A 12,977-nucleotide genomic window follows, 5' to 3' on the forward strand; every position below is an offset into this window, starting at 1 on the left:
AAAGTTCAAACCCAACCCTGATCCTTCTAACCAAAAAATAAAGTTTGAAGGTTGGGCAAACATTTTCAAGAAAAATAAAGAATGTTTAACGGTTTTAATTTTTTTTTTATTTCAACGTATTCCCATTTTGTATCTTTTAACTAACGTAAGCCCTGTAGTAATTTAGGATTGAAAGGAATCACATAAAATTGCGCAGTTGTACAATTTAAGGCATGTAAAGAAGAAATGTCATTGTTTCATTTGATTTATGCCTGAATGAATCAAGTTTTTTTATCTCATTGTAATCACTTTTTGTAAATGACACGTGTAGCTTTCGCTATGTAGTTATTACCCTCTCTAATGGAAATTAAAACATTTATTTGCTAAGATTCTATGATTATGTGAAGCTTTCTGTTATTCCCATTGTCTTTTTTAAGGATACTGTTAAAAATATGGCTGACGAAGTCCGAAAATCATGATGGTCACAGATATGTACATTTTCTATGAAAGGAACTCCTGGGGGTACCCCCGAAAAAAATTGAAAACGTTGGCTAATGAGCCAAACATTTTTTTCTTGAGTCAATCTATACATGATGGGCACAAAGGAAATTTTTTGTGCAGAATTAACACCTGGGGCCCCTGGGGCAACAAAATCAGTTCAAAATCTTATCTCTAGTTCTACTCTTTATCATCAGTACTTTGTCTTATCTTTTGAAGCCATTTATAGGGCTTATTTACATGACGTCATTATCCCTCACCTTGCGAAAAGGGTCGGTTTCCGGACATTTCATGTATAGAATAATACCGAATTACTTACGTTTTCGGTGATATATTTATGAGTTTCCTAATAGATATATCCTACGGAAACATATCCTGCCTTGTTAACAGGAATATATTTTGTTGCAGAATATTAGGATCCGTGTCCGTATAAAGAATACAGTAAAAAAATACTAGTATATCACATATCCTTGAAAGTATACGGAGTTACATTCAAGCGTATACAAAAACATATTCTGCCTTTATAAGGGAACATATTTCAAAGCGACATATCCAGATTTATATGCTACATTTTTACTTTTGGGTGCCCCAATATTTTGTAATTCTGGTATAGTATACAGGAACAGTTTTGTCGCGGCACATCCGGATCCATATGTACTACAATTATTTTCCCGAATATCACCTAAAAATAACGTCTTTCCGATAACGTATAAGGAGCAATTTCCAAGGGAGACCCAGAAGGTATTTGGAGCATTTTTGCTCTTAAAATCATATGAAAATTGAATGTTGTCTTTAAGTTTTCTCCTTAACCCTCAAACCACCGTACCTTTTCTGTGACATAGATTACCGTATGGGGTCAAAACTGACCCATAACGTTTTGTACAAATACAGTTTTGTTTTTGTGACTCTTTTTGTGATTTGTATATATGTTTAGTTTCATCTAGTGCCCACTCTCTCGAAATTGAGAGAGGGCGGTACAAGAGGCTATCCGTGTGTGAAAGAATGTGCAAACAGTGTACGTCAAACGTGGTGGAAGACGAAACACATTTTATGTCAAACTGCTCTCTCTATAATCAAGAAAGAAAAGAGCTGTTCGAAGAGACCATCAAATTCCACCCAAACTTCCTCACATTCACTGACAAAAAGAAATCAGTTCTCCTTCTAACATCACAAAACCCACATATAATAAAAAAAAGGTGGGATCTTTCGTCTTCCACTGTCTTCGAAAAAGGAGTCGAACCCAATAACCCAGGATCTAGAGATAGCTTTTACTAGATTTAGACTAGAGTAGACACTTGTGATTTTGTATCTTACATTGTTTGAATCTTTTTATGTTAACTGCAATTAGCCCACGGGCAAGAATTTGCAATAAACTTGATTAATTTAACTTATGATAATGAGGTAGAATTATTTTCACCTAATCATGTCAAACTGTCCCAAATAGATTAATGAAGCTAAACACATCACAAGCTGAATACATATCACAAAAAGAGTCACAAAAAAAACTGTATTTTTACAAAACGTTATGAGGACCACATTTTGTACTAATGCTATTCAGACCGGGGAAGATTTCTTTTATGCCCGCACCAACTTCAAAGTCACATGGATAGGTTATGCTAGGGCACCAAACTTGGTATCTTTTGAGAAAATGTTGAAAGCATGCAACTTTAGCAAAAAGCTCATTATTTTGCCATGGCAACGGAGTTCTGACAGGCATAATTATTCCGCAATTTTCTAATTTTGGCTTAAACATTCAAGTTTTAGGGTTTTCTTGGCAAAGCACACTTCTTCTTGACATCTTATAAAATTAAACGTAAATTTCATGATTCAATATTCATAATTAATGCTTATTTAATGACGTCCTAGGTTGAAATCCAAGATGGCGGCCAATCTAAGCTAAATGACTCAATAGCGTCGTCATATAACATGATAACGACATAAAAGTCGTTACCATAATTTCGTTGCACATGTACATCATTCTCTAAAAATTTCGTGATCATACAATAAGTAGTTTAGGCGTGGGTCTCAAAAGTTTGTTTAAAAAAATGCTGGGGTCAGTTTTGACCCCACTGGACCATACGTAAACTTTCTATGATAACGTAATCAACAATGAGCCAATCTCGGTAATAACGTATGAGAAGTTATAAGACATATATACAAACAAACTCATGGGAGGAAATTTGTTTTCAACTAGAAATATCATAATGGCACATATTAATATAAGTCATACGGTGGTTTGAGGGTTAAAGAGTAATGACACTAGTTAAGATCAATAAATTCGTTGTAGATATTGGTATTTCTGCTTAATATTTTATTGATATAAGCTCCGTTATTACCTCCATGAAATGTAATGGAATGGAGGTTATATTTTACCCTGTGTTTGTCTTTGTGTGTGTGTTTGTGTGAACAAGATAACTCAAGAACGGCTTGGTGGATTGGTTTCATACTTGGTGTGTTGGTAGAGTGTGATGAATGCTGGAAATGATTAGATTTTGGGCCCCCTAGCGGCTTCCCTTGGTACTGCAGCGCAACTTCCGGGTTTGCTATTTCGGTGTTCTGAACATGCTATGGTCACGATTTTTAGAGTATTAGATAGCTCTTGTGCTCAGGAAGAAATGACATAAGTTCGGGCCCCCTAGCGTCTAGTTTGGGGACAGCAGGCGCATTTTTGTCAAAAACTTCTGAAGAGGATAACTCAAGAAGGGAACAACGGATTTTCATGATTCTTGGTATGTAGGTACCTCAGACAATGTTGTACAATATGAAATACTAATTATATAAAATAGGAGCCAATTTGCATGATTAATGACAACATTCAATCAAAGCAGTTTTTTCTATGTATCTCTTGTCTTGGACGTGATATGGTCTTGAAATTTGGGTGGTAGATAACTTTTAGTGTCATGACAAATTTGGGCAAGTTTCAGCCCCCTCACATCTAATTTGGGAACTGCAGGCGCGTTTTAGTCAAGACATTCCAAAGAGGATAACTGCAGAAAGGATTGACGGATTGGCATCATATAAGGCATGCGGGTACCTTAGGCAAAGATGTTCATAATGATATACATGTTATGCAATTGAGGACTTAATTTGCATAATTAATGAAGAAATCGTATAATTCCATTGTTTTCAATAACTGGACTTCAATAAATGTAACACATGTAAATTATGATAGGTGGGATATAAGCAGATACCAAATATGGTAATGAGCAACATATTTGAATAATTTACGTAAAAATTGCAAAACCGCTTTATGATTAATGATATGAATTTTATAATTGTGACATGTGTACGTTAGTCAATGATGAGCAACACCATGCATAAATTATGTTAATGTGTTAGTCAATTGCATGAAATTTACGAAAGCTCTAAATTTTCATGGAGGTATGCGGTCGCCGAACTCTAGTTCTAATTATGTTGTGTATTACGATCAGGTTCAGGGAATTCTTCTTTGACTTCGGACCAAGGCACTTAACATATCTTTCGTGACTTTATTCAGGGGAAATAATTTTCTATTTTTGGCTAGTGTCGTCCCGTGGACAGAAGGTTAAATGAAGGTCGCGTTATTAGGGAGATCCACATCCTACGCACGTAAAGAATACACCGCATATCGAAAAGAGTAGGGGACCTTTCGTGTGTCCGGATCAAACCCAGAGACTGGTCTCCAGGTTGACATTTTGAAAAAGTGATTGTCACATGTTATGTCAATCCTTCAACAAACGTGGTAAATCTAATCTACCTTAGACCTTAGGTCCTCCTGCGCCGAGAGTCACATTGGGCAGCAAGTACTTCCTATCGTCTTCTGACTGACAAAGCCATTTCTGCCTGTACCCACGTGATGCTGGCTCCTCTCAGATCCTCACTGAATGCCCGCATTAAAATGTGGTTTTTTTTGCATGCCTCTCGTACGTTTTCCACCTGAAGGAATCCAGGTCATGGTTGTCTTGGAATTTCTGTGGTTCGGTAGGTGCAGGGTGTGCCCTGCAGCTGCATCCTCTTCCCTGTGGTGATTTTGATTAAGGGTTGGGAGTTGGCCCTTCTGAGGATTTCCTCGTTAGTGATGTGCTCTTGCCATCTAACTTTCAATATCTCCCTCAATTTCCTCTGGCGGAAACATCTATCTTCGTGTTGAAGTCTAGCTGAAGACTTTCTTGTCTCGCTGGCATAAAATAGCTGTGGGCGGGACTATGGTGTTGTACAGATGGAGCTTTGTGTCCAGGTTGATGTACTGGTTGACCAAACCTTGCGCATCTTCGGAATTTTGCAGCCGCATTCCCGATTATGCAGTTGATATCCAGTTATACGTCGTCGTTGTAGCTGACCACGCTAAAGGTAGGTGAACTGGTCCACTGTTTCAAACGGACCATTGTTGACAATGATGTTTAGCGGTGGACGGCCGGTGTTATATCCCACTTCCATATCCTTGGTTTTCCCTGTACTCACCTTCAGCCCAACCTTCCCAAAGAACTGTTCCAGTTTTGCTGTCAGGTTCTGTAAGTCCTGGCTGGTCTCAGACAGTAGGGCTAGTTCATCTCCGAAGCCAAGGTCTGCTAGTCTCTCTTCTCCGTTCCATCTCATCCCCTCTCTACCTTTTCTGTAGTCTTCTTCAAGACCAAATCAATGGTCAGCAGGTAGTGGAACAAGAAAAGGATGTATCCTTGTCTAAGGCCCGTGACAATATCAAAGGGATCTGTTGTTCCTTCCACGGTCCTAACACAACACCTTGAGTTTGCGTAAGGGTCTTAAAAGCAATTGCAAACTGTCTTGGAATACGATATGAGCGAGAAATATTCCAGAGAGATGTTCTATGAATACTGTCAAAACCCTTTTTAAAGTCTATGAAGTTCAGTACTTGTGTTGTTTGGTACTCAAGACATTGATTAATCTAAATTATTAAATGAATAATATTATATACATCAATTATCCTTATTTTTTACGGCCAGCTGTTGTCTTGTTCCAATCTTTGTACATAAAGTAGTGCCGCGCAGTCAATTACTCCGTTTTTAACTCCAGGTTCTAGAGGTTGGCATGATCATTATCGCCGTGGTGCATTCATTCCTGGACCAGTAGAATATCTTGTTTTCTGTATTTCCATTCATTCAGACCTTTCAAACCTCCAAGCCCTTTGAATACTATCAACTTTCGGATTGGCAGTGTTAATTTAGAAGTTTCCTACGGGGATATCAGTTCTAGGAACTTTCCTGTATAGGCCTTGGTACCCTCTGACCTAACCGAATGTTGCACAGGGCTGCAATTTATTTGACCGACCGGGCTCACGGCTGGCCGGTCATTTTAGATTAGGAAGATAGAATCTAGCTCTACAATGGAGTAAAATACAAGAAATTGTAGCAAGCCTTCCCATGCCAATTCGTAAATCACGTCTAGAAAATGTACGTTTCACCACCGCCCTAAAAATTGAATAGGTTGATTAAAAAAAGTTCACAGTGGGTTCATAACATTCTTCCCCTTACCGGAGAAGATTGACAAGGTCAATCTGAAAAAACAATAACATATGAAACCACTGGGTAAACTACTTACATTACAGGTATTATGGGAAAGCTACAAAAATCAACAATGTTGACACTTCTGTCCTTTGAACATGGAAAACTATCGTGAAACAGTTGTGCTAACTCAGTAGACAAACCCTGGGTAACATGAAGAGATCCAATTGAATGTCTGGCACACTCATCGTACAATCTGCTACATTGACTTGAACTTGAACATGAGGTCAGGAGTTACTGTGATATTCTACCCCCCCCCCCCCCCAACACCCCCCCAACACCCACCCACCCCGTTGTTTGGGCATTACACATGTAGGTCAGTAGCCTGGTACATAATCATGACAGCAAAACTGACTGTTGCAATACCAAGCATACAAATATGGAAAAATGGGAATATACAAATATGGAAACAGATCTGATTCACAAGCAGATAATTGCACTTCAGAAGCAAACGCTGGCTAACAGGAAACAGAACCAGCTGAATGTTTGGAACACCGAGGCACAAACTACATTCATACGTTGTTGACGACAGTAAAGTTTGTCTGGCTGTTACAAAACTTAAACCTGGGAACAGATATTGTATAGCAATGTATTGTACTTCAGAAGACAAACCCTATAGCTCAACATAAAGAGAACCAGCTTAATACCTGACAAACCGATCGTACAATCTACACGCATACATTGTTGAAAAAAATATAAGTTAGGCAATTTTGTGCTTGATAGGTAAGCCTTTTAATGTGGTAAATAGAGAAGTTGTGAGGAATGTAATACACCACAGGGAATAGCTTAGATGCGTTTTTTCTCTTTCCCTTTTTTTTCTTCGGGGCGTCACCCGGGGCTAGCTAATGGCTACCAAATGTGCTAGAGCAGGACTGAGCTTGCCTGTGACTGTGAGCACATGGCATGTCGAAAAAATGTGGATCAATAAGGGATTCAGAATTGACAAACGTGCAAATAAAGCAAAGATAGAAAGAATACAGATTAAAACTGGAGTGTAAATCTTACTGTAGAGATCAGTCAATGTTTGAAATGTCCCTATGACAGTTCGGTAAATCCTTTGTGTGGTCTTTATGGCTGGAAATGTGATGATTTTTTTCTGGGGAGTCTACAGCATGCACGATGAAAGATTCCAGAACGTTCTTTCGCTTCTGTCCCACCCGACGACTGGAAGCTTGCTTCACCGCTCCAGTAGAGCCTCAGACCGAACACGTGTCTGCATTCTCTCTGACAGAAGGAGTAGAAAATGAAGCTCGCTTGTCCGCCCCGCTCTGATAGTGAAGAATAAAGACCGGATACAGTGCCGTGTTAGAAGAAGCCTGGGTCTGCAAGATGGAGTCCGGATCTCATTTCTCAGCCGATCTGTCAGTAGAATTTTCAGCTAGGATACAGTTCATTCCCTCCTCCTCGATGTTAAACGCTGGCAACTCATAGTTGAGTGCGTCCAGTAAATGTAGGGCATAATACTGCTGGAGGTTTGCCATTGGAGTATTGTGACAGAGTGTTCCAATCGATCTTGCCCTCCCACTGCAGCTTGGCACATGTTGGAAGTCTTCAGCTCTGCCGTGAGTTTTGGAGCGTTGGATACAGTTCTGTTCGTCTAAACTGTGCTGAAGGTCATTACTATCCTGTCCGTGACGCCATTTGTTATGAGCCGATGGTAAGGCTGTTGATGAATTGTAGAGAAATGGCCGCACACTGGACATTCTCAGAGGGTTAAGACACTTTGAAGACCCCCAGCAAAGTGGGTGTTGGCTCCCCTAGCAACACATAGCAACCACCTTTGACCCCAAGTTTCCCAGATTTCCCCCATTGTTCGATAATAGCCCCCTCCCCACCTAGTGTGAAAACATCGCGGGAGGGGTGCCACCTGGCCAGGTGAGATATTACCTGGCACCCTGTACGGGTGACAACACTTTCTGGGAAGGCAAGTAGGGTGTGTATCGGGTGTAGTGTTTTCAGTGTGTTAGAAATAGTGTGAATGCCACTGTTTGAATTATGCTGTTATCATGAGTCCCTTGAAAATGGATACAGTACAGCCAAGGAGCTTTTATCAGATAAAAGCTCCTTGGTACAGCTGATTTAATACAGTGCCCAGCTTCAGTCGTTCGTATCCCACCAATTTTGACAAGTTTTGACAAGATCTGATTTTGACTGACTAAAACAAGAAACTGTTTTCAAATAAATGCCCCCCTCCTCAAGTCTTACCAGGGCTAAGTAAACCCTTTTTTTTTCAGAGATTGAGTTCACTGTTGTAGGTACACTTTTAGCTAATGTTCTAGGTCAGATCCACCAGAAGAAGAAATTGTTTCAAATTGAATTTTTTTGAACTTTTCAAGAAAGTTTTACTTCTGTTGTTATCCACCAGACCAAGGACCAGACTAATTACTAGTACAAGATTCCCTGGTGCTACTGTTTCTCTACATTCTTTTAATCTACAATAACTTGATCAAGAAAACATGCTTTGTCTTTCAATTTCTAAAGTCAACAAAATGCCAAAAAACTTGACCATGTTTCCCCCAAAGATTCAAGTAGGTTGATTCTTTCCACCTCATTGCTTTTTTGCGAGTAATGTTACAGAAAATATAATGTATCATGTCTAAAGCCAGGCCAGTATGCTCAAGAACTATATAATTGTTAGGTTAGGAATTGTACATTGCTGAAATGAGAAGGACATTCAGCATTATTGTAATCTGAAGCTATATGTAGTTGAATGATTAACAAATCAGACAAATAGATGGTAGTATATGCATCCGTAATCTATTTCAATTTTGCTTTTGAATAAAATGTGTATTTACAAATGTTTCTCAAATTTGTTCCCTATTTCATACTGCCGCCTTATCCCACATCCTTATATACATGCAATTTCAATTGTCCTTAGAACACCTAGCCCTGCACAATATGAGCAATCATTGACAACTATGATTATACATGCAAGAAATTTGTAAGGAGTGAGGAATAAATGCTAGACTGCTACAGTCATTATTTTGGCCACTAAGTCAGTCAGATTTTGATTAAGACTAAATGTGGGTTATCCCTAGGGTCAGTTTCTTCTCAGCCAAGTGCATTGACTGTTGATTGGATAGACAGGTGAAATTGTTTCAATCCAATTTACTTGGAATTCTGCTATATAATTATGTGTGTAATACTTTAATGCTTGAAAGTTTGTTTATCATTGATCAACAGAACCCAAGCTGGCTGTCTGGCTCGGCAGGTAAAGGTGTGAAAGGTGTGAGCTCACCCATTGTTCTCCTCAGGTAGACTAGTACCCTGCTGTCAGGGACTAAGTCAACAAATTAATTGGCCATATTGTCACTATATCCAAACGAAGAGATCACATTTCATGCTTGGAATGGCCAAAAGTTGCAATTTTGTCATCTTATCTTTATCTTAAAGTCGCAACCATATGCAATGTTCTTATTTGTCGCAAAAGACATGCCGGGTAAGTAGACAAGTTGTACTTTAATCTTCAGGTGGTCCCATGGTTGTGCATATTACCACTTCCCTGTCAGGCTGCCATGAACATTTCACTTATGCCAATTTTGAAACTATTTTGAACATATTAAAGAATATCTGTGTAATAATCATACTAGTGGGGCTGGGATACCTGAACATTATAGAGTGCTCTTTGCTGAAAACATACATACCACTTTTGTGTCAAAAATATGTTCTGGGGTGTTGCGCCGAGGGCCTATAATGGATAAAATCTAGCTGTGCTTATGATATTCATATTTTAATATCAGTGAGTCTTTTATGAAATCCATATGGTCTGAAAATATGCTATTGGTTTGTGGATCAAGCTCCTGTTGAAAATTCTGAAATATACTAGACCAGTAACTTTCTACAGCACATCAAAGTTGGTGGATCAGTTAATTAGGCAGAAGGGCGAAAAGTGTCTTAACTCACTGAGTTTTGAAGAGCTACATAGTTTAATGTCTTTCCTCCAGGATTCTAGTACCAGAATGAGGTAACAGGACTAGTCTACTTCTAAAATAGGAAGGGTTTGAGTAGGAGTGATCACATGGTTTACAGTGGGTTCATAACTAACACGTTAGGTTCCAAAGGCGTTTTGCCGTGTATGTATTTGTTTCTGTTGTTGTGTGTTACATGCTGTGCCGACCTATTAATGTTACATGCTGTAGTTGTTGTGAGTGAGCTATTACAGCACGAAATCAGATATTAGACCCCGTCCAGATTGGCCTTTTTGGGCATTCCATGGACAGGGTGGGGGGTGGTAGGTGGGCGTTCTCATTCGCCCCCTCCCATGTTTTTTGAAAAAGTACGAGCATCAAATTTGCAGGTGGTGATATGCTCGTCAAGTTTTATGATTCCTGATAATTTTAATAATACCTAATATTTCAACAAAAAGTTACCAATAATTTTTTTTATTAATATTCAAGTGTTTCATGACTTCTGTTGTCAAAAGCCGACTCAACGACGTCAAAATGACGTCGTAAAATTACGTCATCTGTAGATTGAATAGCTATCCCCCATTTTGGATTATCAACCTTAAACGTTTTAAAGACCAAGGTGGTACTATAAAATCACCCAATAAATTCGGCTAACGTAAACTACCAGCCCTCAGTCTGGTCCCAACCACCATGGTGTTCACATCAGTGCAGGCAGGCTAATACATATTAGCAAGTATTAGAGTTACTATCCAAAACAGTTTTGAAATGCATATAACCCAGTAGTCTTGAACAGATAAGGAATTCAAGAATGCCTACAAAAAATTCAGCATAGCTTCACATGTCAGCTTACAAATATTATATAGCATAGCTGATCTGGATGTGCATGTGTCCTAGACAATTTGGCCCAGACACAAGTTGTTTGTACAGTCCTACAGAGCCCCAGTCTTTGTCTCTTTTGGACTACCAAATATCAACATAAGCCATATTACTAGGTATCAAAGCTAGTTGAGATGTGGGGGAAACAGTTACAGGTTGCAAAATATGCGTACTTCAAACTTGACAGGGGCTGGTCTTTGCTGAGAGGCAGTTCAAACAAGGCATTGATACAACATTATCCTGTGTATCAGCTCTTGTGTGAAAACAAACTGTGAATACCTGGACTTGGGTATGATGCTTGCAGCAACTATCTGGGTCTTTTTCTGTCTCTGACAATGATCTTATGAAAAATTTTTGGACAGGACTTTTGAAATCTTGATGTCAGTTAATATGCAAATATCTTCCTGTCGTCTGCTGTAACACCAAGCCATTGTAATGTTCCTGGTAACCAGTCGGGTAGAGATCTCCCACTGGGTCTAAGCCGTTTATGATGTTGGGAGTCAATTTAGCAACTAATATCCTGGTAGGAGATAGTCTTTTATGGTTCTGGACCCTAGGTCCAGATTTCTGGCCTTTAAGATACATATTTTCAACAGAAAACGCTAAAACACAATGGAAATTGAATAAAAAACGTTCGCATGAATGTTTTCTGTAAGAAAATAAGAAGTAGTGACGAAATCAGAGTGAAATTCAGTTCGTTTTATTGTCGGCCATCTTGGATTTTGACCAATTACGTCATCTCATTAGCATAATTTATCAGTATCCAATTACAAATACTCAACTTTAACACCACCCCACCCCCATTCTGGATAGGGTTAAGCATGCTCAATGCCTTTCGTTAATGAAGCTTTAACATTTGAACATGGTTAGGATACGACTGATTTAAGCTAAATTTAAGCTGTCGTAAATTCCACAACTAACACTCAACATTTTCGACATGTTTAAGAACAAAGTAAAGCCCACTTAAGAATATAGGGATCTTTGCTTTGTCTTTTAAGTTGCTTAAATGTTTTAAGGTTCGCGACTGGGTCTTAAGGAATCCAAAATATCATGGTTGGCGCTGTATATCACGTAGCTGGATTAACAATCACAAGGAGAAAAATGTTATCATTTCGAAACGTAATTCTTTGAGACGTTGGGAAGAACCCCATTAGGTTTTACGGTTTTTGCATATCTACGTTTTTACGCATGAAGATAATATTTTTGTTTGTTTTCTGTACGTTTCTATGACTTCCCTTGGGCCTTTTTTACTGCGCGGGGTTAGCCGTCTTCAAAACCCCTCAGTACTCCATAACAAGACATACTATAAACATATCTTAAGGTTTTTAATACCGGGCTGCCATCTTGGAAGGTCTTGGATGTTCAGCATCGCTCCCAAAAATCTTCTGAAGCGTTGTAGGTCATGTTCGGTGACGTTTGGGGGACTTTTCGGAAGCGATTTAGCGATTCCGTGCGGCCCGTTTTTGGCCGAAACTTCACCGAACATGACCGACAACGCTTCGGAAGATTTCGGGGAGCGGTGCGCCATTTGGACAAAGCAACACACGTGCTCCTATTTCAGTTGAAAATTTAAATCTAGTCTGTCACCATTTGTTGATAGTTGCATGTTTGTGTGTGGACCTGCAGCTCCAACGTAGGTGACGCGGAATAACTGACTCTGTACCGGAGGAAACAACAGCAAAACGTCCGACTGAGCACGATGCGACAGGACGCAAGTGCAGTGGGGAGGGGGGCGCTGACGTCGATTTACCAGACATTTCACGAAGCCACGGCACCCGTCTGTAGTCTGAGATCGTCGCCGATCGCCGTTAAAAATAATTGAAATCGGCTTCGCTGCAAATACACGTGCTGATTATATGGATATCTTTCCAAAATTTCAAGTTCTGTCTCCATTTTTACACGCCGATTTCTGGCGTCAAAAGTGACGAGCGTGGGTCCTTGCACCGAATCCAAGCGTATTTGATCGGTAAAGATTCGAAGTTGCCGACAAGAAAAAATGACACAGGAAGTGTTTAGGTAACCCTATCCAGACTGGGCTTTTTGGGCCTTCCCTGGCCTGGGGGGGGGGGGGAGGAATTTAGCCAATTTTCACGTTGGAGTTAAGTGGGCACTAGGAGGAGTAGAAACACGTTTCTGAAAAGATTGCCCCTCCAAGTGCCTTTGAGCGGTTGCGTCCTGCGGCAAATTCCGTGGTGACCAATTTACTCCTCTGCCGGCT

At 39.7% G+C, this 12,977-nt stretch overlaps 1 protein-coding gene across 1 annotated transcript in view; it reads right to left on the reverse strand.

The window, feature by feature from the left end:
- The window catches only part of LOC118410961 (homeobox-containing protein 1-like), a 1,064,572-nt gene that overhangs the window by 772,318 nt on the left and 279,277 nt on the right, over window positions 1–12,977 (reverse strand). The gene's annotated exons all lie outside the window — the stretch shown is intronic.

The sequence above is a fragment of the Branchiostoma floridae genome, chromosome 1 (assembly GCF_000003815.2).
Source record: "Branchiostoma floridae strain S238N-H82 chromosome 1, Bfl_VNyyK, whole genome shotgun sequence".
In the NCBI taxonomy this organism is placed as follows: domain Eukaryota; kingdom Metazoa; phylum Chordata; class Leptocardii; order Amphioxiformes; family Branchiostomatidae; genus Branchiostoma; species Branchiostoma floridae.